Source organism: Panthera uncia, chromosome C2, assembly GCF_023721935.1.
Source record: "Panthera uncia isolate 11264 chromosome C2, Puncia_PCG_1.0, whole genome shotgun sequence".
NCBI lineage: Eukaryota > Metazoa > Chordata > Mammalia > Carnivora > Felidae > Panthera > Panthera uncia.
The window spans coordinates 154044756-154068072 of NC_064810.1; positions in this window are offsets into that span (position 1 = coordinate 154044756).

Sequence of the window (23317 nt, forward strand, 5' to 3'; positions counted from 1 at the left end):
AGTCAGGGGAAAAAATAAGAAACGCGACACAATGGCATGTATAAAAATAAAACAGGTAACAGATGCGACAACAGAGGGAAAAAGATATTATTCAAGGTCAATAGAAGATAAAGGGAGTATAAAAATGATCAGAGAAACATTTCACATCGAACCTCCTAAAATAAATCTAACACACGGAAATCATACATTAGAAAACGTAAACATTTGGGAGATAATACTAATAAAGTCAAAATGACTTTGCAGATGTTGAAAACACAAAAGTGCATGAATGACGACAGCCTCGAATTCTGATGCTGTGGCTGTCGAACAGGTGTTCGATAGCACTGCTCAGGCTTGTACCTCCCGGAGCTTTATAAAAATTATCTTCCTATGGAAACATAATTGTTAAGGACGTTGAACGGAGTGGCTTAAGAGGGTTAACTTCCGGTCAGTTGGTGATGAGGCATGGTACCATGTTGAAGAGTCCTTTGTCGTGTTCATATTGACGACATCAGGAAAATGTTTCCTTACACTGGTGACTAAAGTATGGTGTAAAGGGATGTGCAAAGGAGAAATACGAAATACGACCGGGTGTGTGTGATCGAGGTGGTAAGTGATGGAGAATCACAGGGGGGATTGATATTTTTGCGAACTTGGATTTGTGCAGGGCCCTGCGCTTTAGTGTTAGCCGGCGTGTGAGTGATTTGAAATCACGGGGCGGACTGTCGTGTGTTGGCCCGATGCGATTTTGGATCCACTTCTTTTTTTTTTTTTTTTTTTCAACGTTTTTTTTTTTTTATTTATTTTTGGGACACAGAGAGAGAGAGCGTGAACGGGGGAGGGGCAGAGAGAGAGGGAGACACAGAATCGGAAACAGGCTCCAGGCTCCGAGCCATCAGCCCAGAGCCTGACGCGGGGCTCGAACTCACGGACCGCGAGATCGTGACCTGGCCGATGTCGGACGCTTAACCGACTGCGCCACCCAGGCGCCCCTGGATCCACTTCTTTATGATAGAGACATGAACAGTTTTTAGAAGTAACGTTTTGATGCAAGAGTGAAGAGAAGTGGTGTGAGGGTGTCAGGGTCTCGCCGGTTCTTAGCCGTAAGAACTCAGTGGCTCCGATGCTGAGGGGCCCCCCTGGGGGCTCGTCAGCCAAGACATAGGAAGAAGCCACTGAGACAAGGGCACATGTTCTGTGAACACTGGGCAAGGCTACACTTTGCCGATTGAAAATAGCTGTCCCAAGGCCGTAAGGCAATCAGTTCTTGCTGCAGAAAAGGTGACTCTTACTGCCAGTGGTGAATGCCATGCGGCGACCTCCAGAACAATATCCTCTTGGCCATCGTCACCGGCACCCGTGTTCCCTAGCCACGTGCTCTGGCCATGCGGGAGTTTAACTCCGACACCAGCTCTCGCTTGGCTAAGCCATCTCCCCTGAGTACCAGGTCCTATAAGGGGACACACGACAACAAAATCCAGACTTGATCCCCTTCTCCTCCCCTGGCCCGGAACAACAGTGTGATTAATCTCACGTTGCTTTGGCGTATATTATTTCTTTATGGGTAAACTAAACATCATCCTGTACTCTATCGGCTTATGACATTCGCATAGTGAACCAGAGTTAAGTACACGGTTGGAAAAGACAGGATTTGTCTGAGCACTATTTGCCTCCTCAAACAAAGCAGACGGAAGGGACAGCATGTCCCGGATGCCAGGCACCTCCAAAATTCTGCTTCTGTGGCTCGGCCTCACCCAACATCGCTGTGTTTCAGGTGCCCAGCTATCCTGACCCGTGTGGCTCACACATGCACAATACACACACCATCAGCAGACGGTGGGCGGCTGGGGACCTCCGGACCTGTGGAGCTTGGGCCTGTCTCCAGCCACACGCATTGCCTCAAGGGTAGAGGGAGCCCCCCCATGAAAAGTCACTTTGAAGCAGCCACAGAAGTGAGTCACAGTTAGTTCCCATGCGTACTTACTGTTTGCTGGGGTCTCAGACTTCTGCAGTAAAAAGGGCTCCTCGGTGTCTCTTACAGAGGGTGTAGACCCCCCAGCCACCTTGCATGAACCACCTTTGGCAAGGCAGTCCAGATCCCTCCAGCTCTGCCTTCAGGGATAACATGTGCGTTTGTGTCGTTTAGGGCTTGGAATTAAGCAGGTGCCACAATACCCCCGATAGCTCCCTCCTGTGAGCTGGCCTGGCTGGACACCGCCCTGTTCCAGGTCCCTGGCTACCCTGACCTGTGTGGTCCGCACATGCACAGTTTGCCACATGCAGGTGGCCTGGGGCTGTAGGGAATACTCTGGCTGAACCCCAAACTCTGAACAGGGGACGTAGAGCCTTCCCTGTAAACGTCTTTCTGCGGAGGCAGCTCTGAATTGGCAACAGTCGGTCCTCATTTCGAGTGGCTGTCTGATGAGGTCCAGAACTTTCCCAGGCTCCCACGTGTCTGTTATTGGAGGACACCCCTGTCAGTCTTCCCAACTTCTCCCGGACAAGGCAGTACAGATTCCTGTAGCTTTACATTTGGGGCAATATGTGTATAGGTTAAGGCTTGGAATTAGGCCGCTGGTATAAACCTCCAAGAGCTTGCTTCCTTGATCCACCTTCTCTGGACGCTTGACCTGTTCCGGGTTCCTGCCTCACCTGACCTGCCCGGCCTATGCGCACCTGGTCGGCTAGGCTTGGGTAGCAAGGGCCTTCCAGGCCTGTGAAGCTTGGGCCATCCACAACCAACTACATAGATGTCAGGCTTGAAGCATCTTCAGTGTGAAAACAGGCAGCTGCAATTCTCACAGATTTTCCTGGGTTGTAATTTATTTATTTAAGTAAACTCTATACCCAGTGTGGGGCTCAAACTCACAAACCCGAGATAGAGGATCGTATGCTCTACTGACTGAGCCAGCCAAGCGCCCCTGGTTTGTAATTTAAGTGTGTCCAGTAATCCTTTTTCGTCACCCAGAGGGCAGCTTTGACCCAAAGACTGTCTATATGTGGCTTGATTTCCCATCAAGCCATTCGTACTCAGTGTGCAGGGCTTCATAAAAAAGGGGGGGGGGTGAAGTTTTGGTTTCCCATAATTCCAAGTCAAAAGGATGGGAGAAAATTAAAAATGTTAGTTTTCAGCATTGTACCCAGACATTGGAGGAAACTGGAAAAATTCAGGATCTAGTCTCGTTTGCAGGCGGAAAACAAAACCTCAAAGACAAGTGAACAGAACTAGAATCACAAGTATGTTACTGAAACATAATTTTTCTCTCTAAAGTCACCCTTGTTTTCAAACTTAGCTAAAATAAGACTAATCTGTGTTCAAAATAAGTTTAGTTTCGATGAACAAGGGCCGATTATTTACGTAAGTGCTAGAGAATAGTGGTTGATCTTACAGGCTCTTTTAAATTTGCTGTGCTGTTACTTTTCATAAGGAATCTCCAGATAGAACATTTTTTAAAAAGTTTATTGATTTATTTTGGGAGAGACAGAGAGAAAGAGAGAGAACGAGTGGTGGAGGAACAGAGAGAGAGGGAGACAGAGAGAATCCCAAGCAGGCTCTGCTCTGTCAGAGCAGGGCCTAATGCAGAGTCCAAAGCCCGATGTGAGCTCGAACTCACAAACTGTGAGATCATGACCTGAGCCAAAAGCAAGAGTTGGATGCTTAACCGACTGAGCTACCCAGGCCCTCCTCCAGACTGAACTTTTAATAGCCTCTTGGGCTAAGAAGCCAGGCCAAATGCTTGCCACCAGATTTGCCTGCAATACCTACAGATTTGGGTTACTTTCTCTCTTCCTGAGGTCCCTCAAAATACCCTGAGATTCTAGCACCTGCCAGGAAACAACCCTCTTTGCCTATCTGGTAAGGCTGCTAGGAACCTTGTAAGCAAAGCGTCAGACTGTTTTCCCCAAGAACTTCATTCGTTGCACAAAGCCAACTTTAACTCCTTAAAGATGTCTGGTCATACTTGAGTCTATGCATGTTTCTCTCCAATGTAACATTCTAGTCAAAAGCCTTGGTGTTATAACCAATATTTTCAATTGTATCCTACTATGAGGAAAACAGATTCTTACTGAACTTATGCAAATAAATATACTGCCATGAAAATATAAGAAAACTTACGGACAGTTTCTGAATTCTGGAGGCATCAGGTAGGGAAAAAAAGGTAAATGCCTTAGTTCTGCTTATAAAGGTATAGTTTACCAAATTGCTGCACATCAGTTAGCTCGAGAGAAAAGGTTTCTTTCAATCTGGAAAAAGCACAGGGAAATACAAACCAAAACCACACTGAGATACCACCTCACGCCGGTCAGAGTGGCTAAAATGAACAAATCACGAGACTCTAGATGCCGGCGAGGATGTGGAGACACGGGAACCGTCTTGCACTGTCGGTGGGAATGCAAACTGGTGCAGCCGCTCTGGAAAACAGTGTGGAGGTTTCTCAAAAAATTAAAAATCGATCTACCCTATGACCGAACAATAGCACTGCTAGGAATTTACCCAAGGGATACAGGAGTGCTGATGCACGGGGGCACTTGTACCCCAATGTTTATAGCAGCACTTTCAACAATAGCCAAATTATGGAAAGAGCCTAAATGTCCATCAACTGATGAATGGATAAGGAAATTGTGGTTTATATATACAATGGAATGCTACGTGGCAATGAGAAAGAATGAAATCTGGCCTTTTGTAGCAATGTGGATGGAACTGGAGAGTGTTTTCCTGTGAAACAAGAAATAAGAAATAAGTGAAATAAGCCATACAGAGAAAGGCAGCTACCATATGTTTTCACTCTTATGTGGATCCTGAGAAACTTAACAGAAGACCATGGGGGAGGGGAAGGGGGAAAAAAAGTTAGAGAGGGAGTTTTTAAGAGACTCTTAAAAACTGAGAATAAACTGAGGGTTGATGGGGGGTGGGAGGGAGGGGAAAGTGGGTGATGGGCACTGAGGAGGGCACCTGTTGGGATGAGCGCTGGGTGTTGTATAGAAACCAATCTGACAATAAAATATTAAAAAAATAAAAATAAAAAAGGGAAAAGAAAATATTAAAAAAAATCAGCAGTGTTCAAACAAAAAGTCGTGAAAATTATAATCACCCTCTTCAGTTTATTCAGTCCCCTGTAATTCTTGTTTTGCTTGAATCCAGTTTTTCCATTAGTTCTGGAAATGTTTACTTAGTTTTATGATCTCAAAATTATCATAAACCTTATTCTGGAGTCTTTTTCAAGACATATCTGCCTATCAATGATGAAAGACTTCAAGTTCCCCTGGTTAAAGATCTGATGAGAGTTCATTGCAATGAACTTGACACGGAAATTTGGTTATTTCTGTTAGCATTTCAGTTAGCATTTCAGTAAGCACTTCAAGATAATAATGAGATTTCCAGGGAGGATGGCAGAGTAGGAGGACCGTAAGCTCTTCTTGTCCCTCAGATACAACTGGGTAACAGCCACATCAGTGTAAATAATGCACAAAATGCCCCTTAGACTGGTATCACAGACTCTCCACAGCTAAATGTAGAGACATGGCCACATTGAAGAGGGTAGGAAAGGTGGAAACGTGGTGGGAATGAATGGACCTGCGCTGCCCATGGGAGGCAGGGAGCTGCTGGCACAGAGAGGAGAGAGAAACAGACTTTCACACCAGGGAGTCCACATGGGGAAGACCAATCCCCTAACATTTGACTTTGAAAACCAGAGGGCCTGAATTTCAACAGTTCTTACAATCAGTGAGGCTTAAAACCTAGAGCTTCAAAAATCAGTGGCTTGGTTCTGGGTGAGCAGAGAGGGCAAAAGGAAACTGAGTCCTCGCCCTTAAAGAGAGTACAAGAAACAACCCCCTGAGATAAAGCATAGAAGCAGCAGTTTGAAAAGCTCCTGGGGTATACAGGAGGGAGATGTGTCCGCTAATCTCCAAGCATGTTCTGGAGGGGCATGGATCTTTAGGAGACTTCTCCAGGAACAAAGGAGCTGGCAGGCAACGTTTCTCTTCCCCATCCCACAGCCTAGACACTGGAAACTTGTGGGAACCAATGCAGCACCAACACTCCCTACGCTTACTTGCTAAAAGTATGCCCCACCCCCACATTCTCCTGTGGACACACCCCCTCCAGCCAGGCCTTCAGTTCAGGCCCCTCCCACAGCTGACCCAGAAAAACCTTGCTAACACTGCTACCCTGTCCCTGAGCACCTCTGTGGATCCGCCCTCTCCAGCCTGGCCTCCCTCAGTCCCTGGCAGCTTCAGACTCTCTCCCACCAACACGGACGTTGCTGGCACCTTACATCCCACCTCCACATTCTTCTGTAGTTTTGTGCTACTGCACCCCTGGCAAATGCCTGGTCTGACTCAGTTTAAGACCGAGGTGGCTCCTGAATGACTCACTAACAACACTAGGACCAAACCCTGCCCGCAACAGGCAAAGGGAGCCACTGCAGATGACTGAAGGCAAAAGGAGCTCAGCCACAATAGCAGGGCACACACGACACATAGGAGACACCCGAGTGCCAGGTTATGGTGAACAGCGGACACTGCACTGCGGGGCACTATCAGACCTCTTCTTCACAAGCACCACTTTCAAAAGCAGGACATGTAGCTGACTCTCCTAACACATAGAAACAGACACAGAGAGTTAGACATAATGAGGAGACAGAGGAATATGTCCCAAATGAAAGAATGGGACAAAATCACAGAAGGAGACCTAAATGAAATTGAGGTAAGTAATATGCCTGATAGAGAATTTAGAGTAATGATCGTAAAAATATTCACTGGACTTGAGAAACGAGTGGAGGGCCTCAGTGAGACCCTCAGCAAAGAGACAGAAAACATAAAAAAGAACCAATCAGAGGTGAAGAACTCAATAGTTGAAATTAAAAATAAACTAGATGGAATAAATGTACACTAGAGGAAGTAGAAGAAGGCATCAGCAACCTGGAGTACAGAGTAATGGAATGCAATCAAGCTGAACAGGAGAGAGAAAACATAACTTAGGGAACTCAGTGACATTATTAAGCATAAAAACATTCACGTTATAGGGATCTCAGAAGGAGAAGAGAGAGAAAAAGGGGCAGAAAATGTATTTGAAGAAATAACAGCTGACAACTTCCTGAATCTGGGGAGGGAAACAGAAATCCAGATCCAGGAGGCACAGAGAGCCCCCAACAAAATCAATCCAAGGAGGTCCACACCCAGACATATAGTAATAAAATTGCAAAAGGTGGTGTTACATTCCTCTTGCCTTTTTAAAAAGTTTTTTTTTAAAGTAATCTCTGTGCCCAACGTGGTGCTCAAAGTTGCAACCCCAAGATCAAGAGTCACATGCTCTACTGACCAAACCAGCCAGGCACCCCACAAAAAGTAATGATAAAGAGATAATTTTAAAAGCAGTAAGAGAAGACAGTTACATACAAGGGAAACTCCATAAGGCCATTAGCTGAGTTTTTAGCAAAAACTTTACACGTCAGAAGGGAGTGGCATGATATATTCAAGTACTAGAAGAAAAAACCCCTGCAACCAAGAATACTCTAGCCAGCATGGCTATCATTCAGAATAGAAGGAGAAATAGAGAGTTTCCCAGACAAACAAAAGTTAAAGGAATTCATGACCACTAAACCTGCCCTATAAGAAATGGTAAGGGGGACTCTTTGAGTGGTAAGGAAAGACCAAAATTAGGACTAAGAAAAGTAGGAAACACAAAAGCAGTAAAAATAAGTATATCTATAAAAACCAGTCAAGGGATTCACAAAGTAAAAAGATGAAAAGTAGTGGTGCCTAGGTGGCTCAGTTGGTTAAGCATCTGACACTTTGTTTTGGCTCAGGTCATGATCTCACGGTTCCATGAGTTTGAGCCCAACATCAGGCTCTGCACTGATGGTGCAAAGTATGACACCACATACTTAAAATGTGTGTGGAGGGGTGAAGAGTAAAGAATGGGTTCAAACTCAAGTGGCCATCAACTTCACATAGACTGCAGACGATGTTATATACAAACTAATGGTAACCACACATCAAAACCAGTAATAGATATACAAAAAATAAAGAGAAATGAATCCAAGTTTCTCTTTTCTTCACTAAAGAAAGCCAACAAACCGTGAGAGAAGAAAGCAAGGGAGAATAGACAAAATTAAAAAAAAAAACATAAAACAAGTAACAAAATGGCAATAAATACATAAATGTCAGTAATTCCTTCGAATGTGAATGGACTAACCACTCCAATAAAAAGACATACGGTGACAGAATGGATAAAAAAAGCAAGACCCATGGGGTGCCCAGCTGGCTTAGTCAGTGGAGCATGTGACTCTCGATCTCAGGGTTGTGAGTTTGAGCCCCACGTTGGGTACAGAGATTACTTAAAAATAACATCTTAAAAAAAAAAAAGCAAGACTCATTTATATGCTGCCTACAAAAGACTCATGTGCAGATTGCAAGTGAAGGGATGAAAAGCATTTATCGTGCAAATGGGGTAAAAAGAAAGCCAGGGTGGCAATATTTATTTCAGACAAAGTAGGTTTTAAAACAAAGACTGTAGCAAGAGACAAAGAAGGACACTATATAATCATAAAGGTAATAATCCAACAAGAAGATATAACAATTATAAATAGTTATGCACCCGACGTGGCAGCAATCACATACATAAAGCAGATTATAACGAACATAAGGAAAGTAATCAATAGCAATACAATAATAGTGGAGGACTTTAACAACCCACTTACATCGATGGATAGATCATCCACTTAGAAAAATCAACAAAGAAACAATGCCTTTGAATGACACATGGGACCAAACGGATCTAACAGGTATATTCAGAACATCTCATCCTAAAACAGCAGAATACACATTCTTTTCAAGCACACATAGAATATTCTCCAGAATAGATCACATATTAGTCAACAAAACAAATCTCAACTAAGTCAAAAAGATTGAAGTCATACCATGCATCCTTCCCGACCACAACACTAGGAAGCCAGAAACTGACCACAAGGAAAAATGTGGAAAGAGCAAGCACAAATACATGGAGATTAAATAACACGCAACTAAACCATGAATGGGTCAACCAAGAAATCAAAGAGGAAATTAAAAATATACATGGAGACAAATGAAAATGAAAACACGCTGGTCTGAAATCTTTGGGATACAGCCAAAGTTGTCATAAGAGGGAAGTTTATAGCAATACAGGCCTACCTCAAGAAGCAAAAAAAATCTCAAACAGCCCAACCTTATACCTAAAGGAGCTAGAAAAAGAACCATCAAACTCCAAGCCAGTAGAAGGAAGGAAATAATAAAGATTAGAGCAGAAATCAAAGAAATAGAAACTAAACAAACAATAGAATAGATAGACGGAATCGGGAGCTGGTTCTTGAAAAGATCAACAAAATTGATAAACCTTTAGTCAGACTCATCAAGAAAAAGGAGAGGACTCACATAAATCAAATCAGGGGGCACCTGGGTGGCTAAGTGGATTGAGCATCCAACTTTGGCTCAGATCATGATCTCACAGATCATGAGCTTGAGTCCTGCATCAGGCTCCCTGCTGTCAGTGCAGAGCCTGCTTCTGATCCTCTGTCCCCCTCTCTCTCTGCCCCTCCCCTGCTCATGCTTTCTCTCTCAAAAATAAACATTCAAAAAGCCAGAAATGAAAGAGGAGAAATAACAACCGATACCACAGAAATATAAAGGACTGTAAGAGAATATCATGAAAAATTATATGCCAACAAATTGGACACTCTAGAAGAAATGGACAAATTCCTAGAAGACATACAACTTCCCAAAACTGAATCGGGAAGAAATAGAAAATTTGAGCACACCAATTGGCAACCATGAAATTTATTTAGTAATGAATAACACTCCAACAAAGTTCAGGACCAGATGGTTTCACAGGTGAATTCTCCTAAACATGTAAAGGGTTAATACCTATTCTCACACGATTTCAAAAAATGAAAAAGGAAGAGCCAGATTGAGGGTTTTCCTTTCATCTTGTTCTGTGTCCTAATTGCTTGGCTTTGTGTCCAATGAGAATATGCTCTCTGGTCTCCACCCTCTGGTGCACTAACTGGGGTGCACCTTGGTGTCCTGTCAGATTGGGGAGCCAGGAGAGCCATGTATAAGCAGCACTCTGTCTGTCTGGCTGTGTCAGATCTCAAGGAGTTTGTCATAAAAGGTCCCAGTTCATAAAGGGCTTTCGTCCTCTAAGTTTTCATTGTGCTGGAAAAGTCCCATTTCAGTAGCACCTTCCAGGTGTCAAATATTAGCAGGTCAGCGGCTGGAAGCATCTCACATTTTTGTGGGAGCCTGGAGACAGTATTTTCTCGACACTCTCCTTGCCTGCCGTGCAATCAAGGCCTTTGCTCTCTTAGACTATTTTTGGGAGTAAAGTTTTAGATCCAGGGGTTGTATCACCAATGCCCTCTCCAGGGATGCCTCTCGGATCCTTGTTATTCATGGTCTAAACCTGGAAAATTGTCCCAGGGTCTTTCCATTAAAAGGCTTTGGATCATTATTGAGATTAATAAGATTCTACTCTTCAGTAACCAGTTGATGGATCCTTTAAGTTGGCTATATAGAAAAAAAAAATGTCTTTGTAGACAGTTTGTCAACTGTCATATTAGTATAATAGCTAGCCTTTGGGCCTCCCTTGACAAGATGGAAAAACAAAAATTAGATTCAGGACAAAAATTAATGTCCACATCCAGCATAAGTTCCCCTTCTCCAAATCCAGCCCCATCCACCTGTTTTAATTTTCCTTTCACTACTAGATTTACGGAGAGCACTCCAGTCTAATCTCTAGGTTGAAGGTATATGGTCACTCATGGAAATGCCGAAAGCCTGGAAATCAATGTACCAAAAGCGACTGTCAGGAAGGCCCATTTCGCTCCTACTTCCCAGAGCTCTGTAATCAGGTTCTGCCAGCTTCAGGCTTTCCTATGCAACGTCCTTTGCAAAGTATCCCAGACCTCCCACTACACACACACCAAAAAAATGTATGCCCTTGGACAAGAGCAGATAGTTTAAATCATAAGTTCCCTTTACCCCCACTTTCGAAAGATCCTTCCAAATTTAGAATGCAATTAGAAAACTCAGTGACATTCACAACACCCTCTTCGCAGAGAAGAGAAGTGACCAACATTTCTTGTAGGTCCTCCTACAAATGATCAGCAGAAGTGATGTTCAAGGATTAATAGAAGCCAGTGTTGAATTGGATGCTCAGAAGACTTTTGTTAAAATACTGTATACAGACATTTCAATGTTTATTTATTTTTGACACAGAGAGAGACAGAGCATGAGCGGGGGAGGGACAGAGAGAGAGGGAGACACCGAATCTGAAACAGGCTCCAGGCTCCGAGCTGTCAGCACAGAGCCCGACGCGGGGCTCGAACTCACGGACCGCAAGATCATGACCTGAGCCGAAGTCGGACGTTCAACCTACTGAGCCACCCAGGCGCCCCTGTATACAGACATTTCAAGGGCATAAATTTTAGTTAGAAATCTCTCTGACATAATGTAGCAAGTTTCATTTAAAAGGGGTCAAGCCCTTGTTATTCAGGCTGTAATCCAGTTATTTGTGGGAATTAAAAACAACAGTCTTTGTCTTGCAAATCTCTATAAAATCAGAAATGCATCTCTGGAAACAGACGAAAGCCCACCTATCTACCAATCCCCAAATCTCACATATTCTCAAAATGGTTGTAGGTATTATAAAATACCATAATACTGGGACAAAATTGTTCTGTATTTGAAAAAAGCAAATAGCAATTGCTCTGAAATTCTTAGAAAAACTTACATATAAAACATTTATATGTTTTCAAACATATATGTTAAATGTTTAAAACATTTATCTGCTTGTCCTAAATTGCGGTTCCTCTGCTATTCCCAAATAAACTCATTTTGCTAGTAAAATAACCAGCTATTTTGTTTTTCAGGTCGACACTATACTGTCGATGCAAATTGGACAGACATTTTGGAATCTCTAAAAGTAAGAAAGAGTTTTATTCAAGTCCAAGTTAGGACAGCTGCCCAGGAAAACATGCTCGTCACAGGGAAGAAAGTGCTCTGGAGAAGGAACAGTTTTTACGGGGTGATATGCTCCTTTACAACCTGTAAAAGCTCAGAAGATTATAGATTAGCATCTAGGCAGGAATCATGAGTTTTATCGTAAAGACATGTAGGGAGCAGGAGCATTGATCAGTATCTCGAGGACAAGGTGGTTTTCTCTTAGGCTGTTCATTCACAAAACAGATGTACAGTGCGTGCATGGCGGGCCATAAATCAGGCTTTTGGTTTGAACAGTTTATATACAGTCATGTTGACTTAGAGGGAAATCTAACCTGGCTTTCCTTGTATATCAGGTCTTTAGAGAGTCTTCCCACCATCAACATTGAACAGCGTCAGAGAGGCAGGATCCAGAGAAGACATGGGATAACTCTGGGCTGAGGAACACACAGGTGCCAGTACCCACAGAGCCCATTACGCTCGCTGCTTTTTGCTGACCTTGGGGTTTGAAGGGAAGTCTCTCCTGGATTTTGAGCTCTTGTCTTTTTGGGTTTTGAGCTCTCTGGCTTTATCTAGGTTCTGTTTTTGTTTTTATGAAGGCATCACCCTTCCTGGTGAGTACTCTTTTGCTTTTCAGTTTGTTGAAGCTTCCTGGTAAGCTACCCATTTTGTTCAAAAGTAGGGAACATATGATTCCAGGTGTTTTAGAACAGCTGTTGGAAAACAGGGCCCCTCAGAGTTAAGACATCATAGGGAGCTCAAAGGCAAGATAGCTTCTACCTGGTCCATGGACCAGATTCTTGTGCCTTTCTGGAAACATGGCTAACCTTTTGGATAATTTGGATTGTCGTGGCCATTCTAGGGAACATTTGTTTTAGAGAAGTACACCTTAAGGGGCACCCTTGACAGTGATGATTCCAAACCTCTTGGAGACAATGGAATATCTTCTTTGATTGATATGCAGAAGCTTCTAAGAGACTAAAATGAAGATCCTTTCAGCAGGCAAATAAAAAAAAAAAACAGAATCTTGGGGCGCCTGGGTGGCTCAGTTGGTTAAGCGTCCGACGTCAGTTCAGGTCATGATCTCACGGTCCGTGAGTTCGAGCCCCGCGTCGGGCTCTGTGCTGACAGCTCAGAGCCTGGAGCCCATTTCAGATTCTGTGTCTCCCTCTCCCTCTGCCCCTCCCCTGTTCATACTCTGTCTCTCTCTGTCTCAAAAATAAAATAAAACGTTAAAAAAAATTAAAAAAGAAAAAAGAATATTTAAGTAAAAGATTTTGGCCATCTGAACAGGTAATTTTAACTTAGTCCATCTGCCAGAAAAACAACTTGGATCAGATTATTTTCTTTTGAGTTTTGTACCTGAGACATGACTAAAATTCCTAAATACGGGCTATGAGATCTCTGCGTCTATGCTATATATGGTACAGATATGTGATATTTTTCTACCTCCAGGTGGTATTGCCGAAATTGATTTGTAAAGACATCTAATTGGCTTTAAGAAAATAAAGCATTTATATAAATCAAAGATACTCTCAGAAATATAGCAACGAATTCAAATGTTTTTCCAGTTCATATGATCTGAGATAATCTCGATAAATAAACACTCGCTTCAGTTTGTTGGTTTGAAAACAACAGGCATGCCTTCTGAGTGGTCAGCCTTAAACAGAATGCAGATAAACAACTTCTTCTTGCTGGGGGTACTAATCCAATAAGCTCTTACTCTTATATTGCAAAATTTGCCAACAGAAGAAATAGGATGATGGTTAGCTGCTTAGTGTGTAATCCAGGTGTATTTGTTCAAAGTAACTAATTTATACAAATAAGACTAGAGTTGATACTAAGTTAAATAATGGATAATCATTGGATACCTAAATCGTATCCAAATAAGGTAAACGTTAACTACTAAACACAAGTATATCTACTTTTGGCTTCATTTTTATAGAGACACAGAAAATACTTGGATTAACAAACATGTTGTATATCACCTTCAAAAAACTGTATTTGTGATCTACTAGAGTATGCTAATATGTGTCTGGTCGTGCACCACTGCCTTCTTCCTAGTTTTCACTGGGAAGCCAAGGTTATAAACGTTTTAAAAATGGAAAGGCTTGCCCAAACTACAGAACGAGCCCCCCAAAAGTCAGAACACTTCGGGTAATAAGCATCAATGAACTCTGCACCAACAGTGTGCATTAATGCTGACAAAATGCATCAGGCCCCCCTTTGGAAAGTAAGAAACAAGGGACTCGCATGACAGCTTTCTCCTACTGTGGAAAGATTCGCTGTATCTCCTAGTTTCTCAAACCACCATCACAGACCATTGACGAATTATGATTAACATTCATTTCAACAGAAAAGATACATATCACCTGTATCTATACAGATAAATGGATAATGTATCTTCAATTTCATTTAAAATTTGGAATGGATTTATTGTAGGTTGTCCCTATATACATAAAAAATAACTTCATAAAATACAAAAGAGAGTACATGCATGAAATATACTAAAAATGGGAAATACATGTCAGCTTATTAAACTGATTTTAGTTACTTAGATCGTTTTATATATATACAGGCATGTGCTGGACCATAAAATAGACTGTATTTCTCACTGTGGAAATGCTCCTACAGGTTTGCAAGCCACCGCTCTTGTATCACAGTAAATTGAGCAACAGTGGAAAAGGCCACAAAGGACTGTCACCTCTTCTGTGCTGAACACACACAGCAGTAAGTCCTCAAGGCCAGGTTGTCTTCACCCCAGGACAGGCTCACACTTAGTTGCCTGGTCTTTCCAGATTCACAGCCAGGCAGCAAACTGTTGAAAATAACTTCCCTCGTTTCTTATAAAGACTTGCAAAGCTGGATGGCAGCTTCAGATATTTCTAGCTCTGCCATCGGTTTATTTTATTTTTTTAACGTTTATTTCTTATTCTTTTGAGAGAGAGACAGATAGAGCAGAGAGAGAGAGGGAGACACAGAATCCCAAGCAGGCTCCAGGCTCTGAGCTGTCAGCACAGAGCCCAATGCAGGGCTTGAACCCACGAACCGCAAGATCGTGACCTGAGTTCAAGTCGGTTGCTTAGCCAACTGAGGCACCCAGGCGCCCCATCTGTCATAAGTTTAGCAGTTATTGTCCCATTTTGCAAATCTTTATGCTACTTAACTCACAGCAACCCTTTTTAGCAACAACATGGGGATCCTGTTGCCCAGTCTAACAAAGCACTGTCAGGATGACCCTATAGACACCAGCGAATCTCAGACTTTCATTTAAAAAAAGTGCATGGCTTATTTTAACTATCTTATATAAAAGGAGTTTATATTTATTTAATGTAATGAATAAGCAATTATGCTAACTTCTAAGAGTAAATCTGCAACTATTCTGTAACACCTGCTTTACATCATTTCTTTTCTAGATATGTTTTGTAAGTTTTTTGAAATTGAGAAAATAACATTTAAACTAATAAAGTTGAACTATTCAGCAGAAAATGAATTTCTAAAAATAAAACTACTAGAAATAATGAAAGAAAATGACTACATGAAAAGTAAGGAAAATAGAACGTTGGGCGGGTTGTTTGTTTGGATAAGGAAAAATATGGAAGGACTTTTTGTTTTGTTTTTTGGTAAAGGAAAAAAGCAATGTTAAGTGCTTAATGTTAAGTGATTACTCCAGAATAAGAAAGGAGAAAGATAGGACAAAACCTAAACAGACAGAGAGAGGTATAGAGGTTTATGGAAAAGGAATCTTGAGAAAGAATGGTCAAATGGGCTAAAAATTAAATTATTATTGTGAGGGTTTTCAAATGAAGCCTTGAGAACAGTAATGTACTTATGCAAAACTAAACCTTAATCATTTCTGTTAAAAAGACAGAGTCTTCTTGGGCTACTGATCTCTTTTTGTAAGATATTGTGAAAGGTTTTGTTTACCTTTTAATGTAATCTATGTAGAGGATGTGCGTGGGAAGGGCAGTTGGCTGAGCGACCAACCTTTGATTTCAGCTCAGGTCATGTTCTCATGGTTGTGAGATCAAGACCCCTATTGGGTTCCGTGTGCATGGGGAGCCTGCTTAAGACTCTCTCTCCCTCTGCCCCTCCCCCACTCGTGCATGCTCTCTCTCAGAAATACATAAATAAGCAAGTAAATAAATAAATTAACTAATCCATGTAGAAAACAAAGGTTTTGTGTTTTATCAAAATAATTTCGTGTACTTCATATTGTCTTTGTCATCAGGTCCTAGAGTAAACTGAGGCTTCTGGATATAAGAGGGCTAAGTTTTGCTTACAACTATATGACCCTTTCTATTTGCCTTTGACTTCTTTCATCATCATGTTGGTCAAATAGACAATTAAATATTGTTTCTTAATTACCTGGGATCTTGTTTGGTCAATTGTCCGATGTCTTTTGATTTTTTTTTTTATAAACTCCCCCAAATCAAGTGCCAATTAAAGTCTTTTTGACCTAAAAGTAACTTAAGAATTTCTAGAGGGTTCCTGGAACTTTTTGAAAGATTTGTTCCCTCTCCTAATAAAAAGTATAATATCTCATTATGCTAATTAGGATTGTTTGAGTTGTTAAATTACATGGGAAGTATCGTCAAATAAGAACAGTAGGCTTCTTTTTGTTGTATTTGTGTAGGTATATGTTATGTATTCTAGAAATTATATAAAATTCCCCAAATTCCAATATATTCTGGTATAATGACATCAGTCATAATTTTAATTATCTTGAAATGTTGATAACATTTCAAGGAAATAACCAAATTTCCTTGTCAGTTATATCATAATAAACTCTCATCAGCTCTGTAACTATTCCTTCTCCTTCTCCTTCTCCTTCTTCTCCTTCTCCTTCTCCTTCTCCTTCTCCTTCTCCGTCTCCTTCTCCTTCTCCTTCTCCTTCTCCTTCTCCTTCTTCTTCTTCTTCTTCTTCTTTTAGTAGGCTCCAGGCCCAGCATGAAGCCCAACACAGGGCCTGAACTCATAACCCTGGGATCAAGGCCTGAGTGAGATCAAGAGTTGGACACTTAACCGACTGAGCCACCCAGGGACCCCTAACCTTTGCCATTTTTAAATCTTTTGTCATTTACAATTATTGATTTAAGTGCCTCATCTTCTAAGAGATTCACGAAGAAGCCTTTGACAAGTACTCTAGAACATGGGTTTTGATAAATTTAGGGTCATAATGCTGAACTGGGTAAGAATTTCTAAAACCCTGGAAAACAGACTGCTTTCATGTTTTGTTTTTCAGAGTTAAAAGATCCCCTTTTCTCCTCTTCTTGAAGCTATCTATAACTTACAGCCATTTGGTAAATTGTATCTTTCCAAAAAAGTTTGAAGCATTTATCTTTTTCTCCCTGCCTCATCCTTCCAGAACTCTGAAACTCTTACTATTCTTATTTTTTTGTGACAATGGATGCATTTGTGTAAGTTCAGCAAGAATTTGTTCTCCTTGTAAGAGAGCTCCCTAATGCACCTAGCCCCTGCTTCTCTGATCCACAGTCGATAAAAGAAGATATACGTCAATATTGTACAGACCTAACTGCTTCTGTTAAAATGACATTGCTTTAGTAGAACAATCTTTTCACGGCACATATCCAGGAGACAAAGACCTTAAACATCACGCCCTACAACCTACTGGAAAAGACGTCCCCAGAAAGACTTAACTGCTTTGGAAACGCTCGAATAAGGTATTGTTAACCAAACCTTTTGCTGCTAAACTCCAAGCAATAGACTTTTGGATTTACGTGTCATAGCTAAAGAAATCACAAAACCCAGACTGGACTTGCATACCGACCGCTGACCTTCCAGGAATAGAAGCAGATGACGGCTGAAGGAGAAAGTTTTCCCAAGATGGCCAGCCCAGGCCTGTCTAGTCTTTTCTTGCTGCTGTTGCTTCTTACTACCACCCTCTTCTTGTTCTCAGAGAGGCAATGCTCTTAAACACATTTCTCAACCTGTTGAAAAATAGATTAACCATTGGATCTGTCACCAGAAGCTCCAATCTGCTCATGATGTTGGAGACCCCTTGGGCTTACCTGCAACTATGTTCACTTTAGTCCCGGATCTCACTGCTGATTTTACTCATGAACCTATGGACTTTACTTGTAAGGTTAAGTTGTTAAGACTTTCCCCACTCACAGTCATATTAGCTCAACTAAACACCTCCACCTCTGCCAATTTTATGACCCCTCACTTCCCCATCTTTTCCTTACCTAAATACAATCTGTTCCCCTGCACCCAAGGGAAAGACAAATGGGTTTACATCCTCTTGCTGAGGTTTTTCAAAAAGACACCTTTAGGAAGGGGTAACCTCTCATACAATGTCACCCCAACATCTCTGACCCATGGCTTAAAGGTATCAATGAATTTACCTAATGAACCTATCAATAACCAGACCTTAGCTGGAGTCCTCTAGGCTCCACCTGGTGTTTGTGGTGGCCAGCACTTCCCAGGGGCATCTGGATGTTTAGATGGCTGGTGAATCAGAGGACAATGCTTACTGGGACAGTTCACTGTCCCTGTTAACATGCATACTGAATCAGAAGTCCCCATTCAGTCCACTCCATTGAACCTCCACGGCTGTCATGAACGGGAGCTTTCAGGAGGCATATGTGACTCCGCGTTTGCCTCCATAAGGAGAGCCTTTCTCACATAGATCAGAATAAATGCCAACAAATGTAAGATCAGAAGTCTCTCCCTAACGTTAGGAGAGCTAGCTCACTCCACAACCAAAGCAGTAAAAGCCCAACAATGATCACTTGACTCACCGGCTACAGTAATTTTGGATAATTGCATAGCCCTTGATTATCTACTGGCCGAACAAGCAGGCATTTGTGCAATAGTGAACACCACCTGCTGCACAAGGATAAATTCCTCCAGGGAAGTAAACAACTAGCTGCATAAAATCAGAGAACAAGCACATTGACTACAAAGAATTGCACTTAATGATCTATGGTCCTTTGATCTATTTAGCTGGCTGTCTTCAGGTTGGACTCTTGGTTCAGGACTACCGTGCTAACTGGGTCATTATTCTGCTCCTTATTTTGTATAATCAGTTTAAAACTTTTAACCTGTTGCCTGTCAAATCTCGGCAGAACTCCAGAACACCTCACTCTTGATCCTTAGGTGTTGATCAACTGGGGGAAGTGCAAATGTGAGTAAGGGAACCCTCATTAAAATGGAGCCAGGAAACCCCGGAAGGGGAGCTCTCATCCACGCGGCATTCACTGCACATGGCATAAGCAGCAGGAAGAAGGAAGATAATTCTTATCCTGATAAGGGGGGGGGGGGCACTTTTCTCATAGGAATTTCTCTATTGCTTTTAGGAAAAGCAAGATCTCTTCCTGCCCCAACAACAACCATCGCTTTTGGCCAACGAGAAACCACCATATCTTTAAACTGTAGTTGTTCTCCAGCGAACTTTTATTCCAAACAATCCTCCCGAATATCCTCCTAAAACATAATAAAGGCTGACCTTCTCTGGGTCTCTTCCACTCGCCTGTGATTTGCCGTCGTTTGCTCGTCCTGAATTTCAATTCCTCTGCTCTTCCCAAATAAACTCGTCTGCCGGTAAAATAAGTGATCTTATTCTTAGGGGTGACATCCCCAAGCGCTGCTTCTCTGGCCCGACCTCTCAAGACCAATGTCTTGTTATAAGTCTGGCAACTCTGAGCTGTACTATACACGCCTGCTCAGTTCACCAGGTTCAGCCAGCCTGAGGCAGGCCCAGCCGGCTATGGTGTGGAGGGAGCCCACCCCCGAAAATCACCCTGAGGTGGCAGCTGCAGACTGGCGAAGATCAGTCCCCACTTGGGCTTGCTGTCTGAAAGGGTCCCAGGCTGCTCTAGCAAACCAGGTACCTCTTACCAGATGATGGATGCCCCAGCCAGCCCCCCTGGCCCTGCCCTGCAAGACAGCCCAGCATCATCCAGTGCCATCTCCAAAGGCGACGTGTGCATTTGTACAGGTTAGGACTCGGATTGAGGCAGATACCTTGTGTCTACGACATCCTGTTCTGTGACACAGCCTCCCTGGCTCTGTGCCCTTTGCCAGGTTCCTGGATCCCTTGAACTGTACTTACTGTGCACGTGGAGTTTGGACCTCTTCGGCCAGCCTGAGGCAGCCGGGACCGTCCAGGCCGGTGGAGCTGGGGCCAAGACACCTGCACAGGCTCTGGCCCAGCCCCCAAATCACCCTGCAGCAGAAGCTGCTAATTGGCCCTCATCGGTCTCTACTCGGACTTGCTGCCCGAAGGGGTCCTGGGCTCCTCCGGCAACAGGGACTCCCAGGTACCTCGTATTTGATAATAGATACCCCAGCCGGTCTGCGCAGGTCTGCTAAGGGAGGCCAGTATCCAGCTCTCTCTTCAAGGGGAATATCCGCGTTTGTGTTTGCTAGGTCTTGTAGCGGGACAGATGCTCGTGTCCCCAAGATCCCGCTGCCGTGACCCGGCCTCTGCCTGTACTTGCCCTGTTCCAGCTGCCTAGCGTCCCTGACCCGCACAGGCCCTTGGGCAGCTGGGGCTCTCTAGGCCTGTGGAGCACGGCTGTGCACCACCACCTGCACGGCCTCCAGGGTGGAGGAAGCCAACCCCCTGACATCCTCTGGAAGCAGCAGCTTTGAAATGGCAACAGCCAGCTCACATTTGGACTGGCTGCCTGATGGGGTCCCGAGCTCCTCCAGCCATCGTGGCTCCCAGGTGTTTCGTGCTGAGGGATCTCTTGGCTGGTCTGCCCAGTCCTGTCCCCGGAAGGAAGGGCAGATTTCTCCAGCTTTGCCTTCAAAAGGAATAAGCAAATCTGTGTAGGTGAGGGCCTGGATTTAGGCAGATGCGACAGATACCCTGGAGTCCGCTCTTGAGAACTGGCCTCCCCCGTCTCTCACCTGGTTCCGGGTTCCCATGACCCTGAACTGTGCTGCCGGGGCGTGAACACTTCCCCTCTTTCAGCCAGCCTGATGCAGCTGGGGCCCATCAGGCTGGTATAACGGGCTGGAGCCCAAACCCTCGCATAGATGCAGCGTGCAGGGGCCCAGTGTCAAACGTCACAGGAGGCACCACCCGCAAATGGGCTACTCCCAGTCCCCACTTAGATGTGCTGCCTCAGGGGGTCTGGGGCTGCTTCAGCCACCACTGCTCGCAGGAGCCTCTTATTAGATGACAGCCTGGCCAGCCTTCCCTGCCCACTGACCCACAAAGGCAGTCCAGAAACCTAAAGCTCCGCATTCAGGGGGAATACTGCCCGTTGGGTCGGTTAGGGCTTGGGGAGCACGCATACACCTTCTCCCTGAGAGCCATACCTCTGCCGATCCTATCAAGACGAGGACACCATGCTAGGTCCCTGGCCACCCTGACATAGGCTGTAAGTACCCACTCAGTTTATCCCGTTCGGCCAATCTGAGGCAGCCGGGACCCTCTCATGGGGTGCAGCTGTGGCCAGCACAATACCAGCATAGGTTACAGTGTGGAAAGGGACCCAGCCCTGAAAATCACCCTGAGGTGGCAGCTGCAGATGGGTAGCATTCGGCCCCCATGCGGACTGCCGCCTCATGGGGCCCCGGGCCTCTCCGGAAACCAAGCATCCCAGATGTCCCTTGTGGAAGCTCCTCTGTCCTGTCCCCAGCTCCTCTGTTCTGTCTCCAGCAAAACATTTGAAAGCCTTCAAGCTCTGACCTCAGGAGAATCTTCCGTAATGAATACATAGGCCTTGTGATTAGGCCAACACCTCGTACCACGAGGAGCCTGATCGCACGGCCAGGCCTCATCCCACGTTGCCGCATTCCAGGTCAGTGCGACTCTGTCCTCAGCAGCTGAACCATGCCGGTACATGACCCGTCGGCTGCCCGAACCCTCCAGACTGTGCAACTAGGGCCCATCCCCACCCCCCGGCATTGCCTCAAGGATGAATACACCCAGAAAACCGCCAGGCTGCCCCTGAACAAAGGGGTCGGCCCCCCTGTGTCCCGAGCTTCTGTAGAAACGAAGCGTCCCGGCTGTCTGTTATTAAAGGACACCAAGGCCAGCTCTCCGGGCCCAGCCCTGGAAGTGCAGTCGAGGCTGTTCCAACTCTGCTTCAGAAAGAATATGCTCATGTGTAAAAAAAAAAAAAGGCTTCGACTGATGCAGATGCAACACCGCACACAGCCTGCTCCTGGGACTGTCCTCACCAGACCCCGGTTGTGTCCCAGCGCTCTGCCCCGGAACCGGCAGGTCATGCCCTTAAGTCCTGAGAAGCTTGGGCGGATCCCTAGCCTCCTAGCAGGAGAGATGCCGCCCCTGAAGTTCTTGCTGAGGCAGAAGCTCTCAAAGGGTTACGGTTAGTGTCCATTTGGACCAGCCGCCTGACGGGTCCCTGTGCCCTGCAGCCACCAAGGCTCCCGGGTGTCTCTTATTGAAGGAGGCGCACGGCCAGGCGGCCTGGCCCTACCCTGGCCAGACAGTCCACTTGCCTCCAGCTCTGCCTGCAGGGGCAGTGTGCTCATTCGTGTAGGTAGGGTATGGAAGTAGGCAGATGCACGTGTCCCAAATAGCCCATACCCTTGACCCGGCCTCACCGGTCACTTGCCCTGCTCCGGGTGCCTGGCTGTGCTGACCTAGAGGCTTGTACATTTGCTTGTTGGACCCTGTCAGCCCTCAAAATGGAGTTAGACTTTAGGGTTTGTGGTCGGCAACTTGTGGACTGAAGAATGGGAGATGGGAAGCGTGGGGTCTCGACGCAGATTTCACGCTGGATTTCTGTCTGGCTTGTTGACGTATTGAGATTAGAAATGAATAATGATTCCAGGTTCCAAGGCTAGGAGTCCCTTCCAATCTCCTGGGGGTTGCTTCTGCTCTTTATTTCTGAAGACGGTGTGCAGAGGTGAAGTCCAGAGCAAGTAACCAGACCCTTCACTCAGGTCCCCTGCACTCTTCAGTGGGAGCGCCTGCCCTCTCTGGTTGTCTGATGTCAGTATTTAGTGCAGCCCTGAGCAAACAAGGGGGAAAGCTGGGTGACTTCCGAAATATCCCTCATGGGAATCTACAGAGAAACTGCAATGTTAACTTTTGAGTTGGGTTTCTTATGCCTTGGTTATTTAAAGCCACCAGAGTTTTCTAATACTGCCCTCCCTGATGCGGCTCTAAGACCTCCTTGACAAAGCGTTTCCATTACAGCTTCTCTTCTAAGAAGAAAAAGAACAGTAGATGATGCTAACAGTCAGCCAGTGAGTCCCTGGGTGACCTTGGGGAGTGATTTGGCTCCCAGGTGCCCAAGGCCAAGGCTAACTGTGGATGCGATGCCTTATGGGTGGGGACTTTAAGCGACTTATCCCCTCTGGTGTGCTTTTTTCTGCTCTGTGGAGGCCAGACAGGACCGCTTCTCCCATA